The following is a 2991-nucleotide window of genomic DNA, read 5'->3' as shown; positions in this document are numbered from 1 at the left end:
GCCATGTGTGTCAGACTTGCTTTCTGGACCAGGGTGTGGGCAGGACAGTGGGCCCCAGACTGAGTGACTCATGCACACCCAGAAATGGAGCCAGGCACAAACCTGGCAACCGCAGAATTCGGGGTACCCGACTCATGGCGTTTTTTATTTCATCTGTTTGCAGTGCTGGTCTCGTGGGCGCACAGTCTGTACTTAACCGTTGAGCTCTACCCCCGCACCCTCAATCATGACGCTTTTCCTTTTGATTTTGGGGTTCTTAATTTGGCAGTGCTCAGGGCTACTCCTGGCTCTGTGCTTTGGGTGGTTCGTGGTGATGCCCAGGGGACTGTGTGGTGCCAGGATCAGAGACAGGCCTCCCACATACATTCGTATGTACTCAGCACATTGAAATATCCCTCTGGCCCTCATCATGGAATTTGGGGGGAAATGTTTGGGGCCATGTTGTAAATCAGCCCCTGAAGAAGTTGACTGATGGAGGGATGGAGGATGAGGTCTTTCCCCTCCAGCTCGGAGCACTCGTCTGCCACCCTGTCCAGCCGACGGTTCTGAGACAGACAGTCAGGCTTGTGGAAATATTAGCTGTATTCGGTGGACAAGACTGAAGTCCAAAGACTCAGCATAAGTTCCAGCCAAAAGCCCCTCGCCTTCCACAGACCCTTGTTTTTATCCCCCAGAATCAGGTACCACCCAATGGTGGAAACAGAATCAGGTACCACCCTAGGGTGGGGGCAGAATGCCAGGTCACAGCCTAGGGTAGGGCACAATCACCGATCAGGGTAGGGTCAGTAACATAATAATTCCCTAAAATATTTACATACACAACAGAGTCCTAGTGGTGCTCAGGAGGTCTTATGTGGTGCTGGGATCAAACCAGGGTCAGCTGCATGCAAGGTAAGCACCTTAACCCCAATACTATCCCGTCAGCTCCCCAACTATGGGGCTTTCAGCGCCAATAAAAGTTTGAGAGTGGCTGGATCTCACCTCCAAGTGCTGATTTTGGACTAGAACAGAGAGAAGAGAAACAGCACTCTAAATGCTCAGGCACTGGGGGCAGAGGCAGATCCTGGGGATTAAAAACTGGTGGTGAGGAACATGACAGTGATCCACGGAGCAGCCACCTTGTGCTTGTCCTCTCCTGAATATTCTATTTAGTCCTTGCAAGGCACAAAGAGGGAAAGTTACTTGCTCAAGGTCACACAGCTGAATAGCAACCTGAGACTTGAACTTCTGATGTTCAAGCTGAGTCGCTACGGAGTTTATGAAGGTCAACTTTTACATGGCAAAGGACACAGCTCAGAGAGAAAACCGTTCAGTGGTTCAACAACAACCCACTCAGAATGTTCCTTCATGCTGCTCTTGAGCCAGGCCACCCTTCCACTAGAGTCAAATCATCAATTTCTCATTCCCAGCCTTCGATTAGAGAGTCTTGCTGGCTAACCTGGGACAGACCTGGATTCTAATCCCAGCATCCCATAAGGTCCCCTCAGCCAGGAGCAATTTCTAAGCACAGTGCCAGGAGTAACACGCATAACCAGGTGTGCCCTAAAAACCAGGGGGAAGGGGCCGGGAAGGCGGCGCTAGAGGTAAGGTGTCTGCCTTACAAGCGCTAGCGTAGGACGGACCTCGGTTTGATCCCCCGGTGTCCCATATGGTCTCCCCAAGCCAGGGGTGATTTCTGAGCTCATAGCCAGGAGTAACCCCTGAGCATCAAATGGGTGTGGCCCAAAAACCAAAAAAAAAAAAAAAAACCAGGGGGGAGGTAGAGAGGGAGAGAGAGAGAGAGAGAGAGAGAGAGAGAGAGAGAGAGAGAGAGAGAGAGAGAGAGAGAGAGAGAGAGAGGGAAGGAGAGAGAGGGAGAGAGAGAGAAAGAGAGAGAGAGAGAGAGAGAGTTTTGCTCTGGGGACAGCAATAGTACAGTCAAGAGGACACTTGCATTGTACACAGCCTAGCCATTGTTAGATGCCTGGAATTTCCTGGAGTTCCCGAACTGGCCAGGAATAATTCCTGAGTGTAGAGCCAGGAGTAACCACTGAACGTTACCAGGTGTAGCAACAACAACAACGGAATGATCCCTGAGTATTTCCAAGTGTGGACTGGTCACCACTCTTTCATCGCTGTATACCATATACCACCTGCTATAGGAACTGTACTGATGTGTATTCCAATCATGGGCATTTAGGGTTGTTTCCATTTTGGGGGTTTTGAAATGGGTGCCTCTGGGAATAGGAATATTCTAGTAATGTCTTCCTTGGAAATGGGTCCCAATGATAGATGATAGGCCTTTAGTTTCACTATAAACTACAAAGCCAGGCCACTTCTACCATGTCCCCCAAGTCAAGGCACAAGTCCCCGATTTGCCATCCTCTTCCCACCATACCCCACCAGTGGGCTCCACTGCACAATGACCTTGCTCTGACGTTGCTCTTAACCAATCTAATCTACTGAGCACCCCCAGTCCCCTGTCTTGCCTCACCACTGCTCAGAACAAGTGATGATGGGGACAGAAGGGACAGGTTATGGGGTATAATTACTTTGAATGAGCTCCTACAAGGAATCCCCAGAGTGTTCAGGACTTGAGTCAGAGACAAGTTATATCTCATGGTTGGCCATGGAGGAGGCAATGGAATCTTTGCCAGCAACACTCTGCTCCCCAGCACTCATCTTCCTCTGGGGAGCTTTTCTGCTGGCTACCTTGGTGGCAGCCACCATCACTTTGGACTCAGGTGCTGCCCCCCCCCCCACTATGCACCCAGAGATTTTCTCAGACTTTTTAAACCCAAGCTATGGAATGGGACAGGACTAGAGAAAAAGCTAGCAAGCCAGAGACAGGACAGCAGGGAGAACTTTTGCCTTGTATGCAGCTGACTCAGATTTGGTTCACCACACAGGATCTCCCAAGCACTGCCAGAGTGATTTCAAAGCACTATTGGGGTGTGGCCACCCAAAAAAGGTGGGGTGGGAGTGATGGTGGAGGGAGTAGGGTGTTTGTCT

General features: G+C 50.4%; 1 protein-coding gene across 1 annotated transcript in view; it reads right to left on the bottom strand.

Moving 5' to 3' along the window:
• The window catches only part of CIC (capicua transcriptional repressor), a 356202-nt gene that overhangs the window by 307555 nt on the left and 45656 nt on the right, over window positions 1–2991 (bottom strand). The gene's annotated exons all lie outside the window — the stretch shown is intronic.

This window comes from Suncus etruscus, chromosome 14 (genome assembly GCF_024139225.1).
Source record: "Suncus etruscus isolate mSunEtr1 chromosome 14, mSunEtr1.pri.cur, whole genome shotgun sequence".
NCBI lineage: Eukaryota > Metazoa > Chordata > Mammalia > Eulipotyphla > Soricidae > Suncus > Suncus etruscus.
Note: the sequence above shows the minus strand (reverse complement) of the source record. Positions and strands in the feature narration are given on the sequence as shown.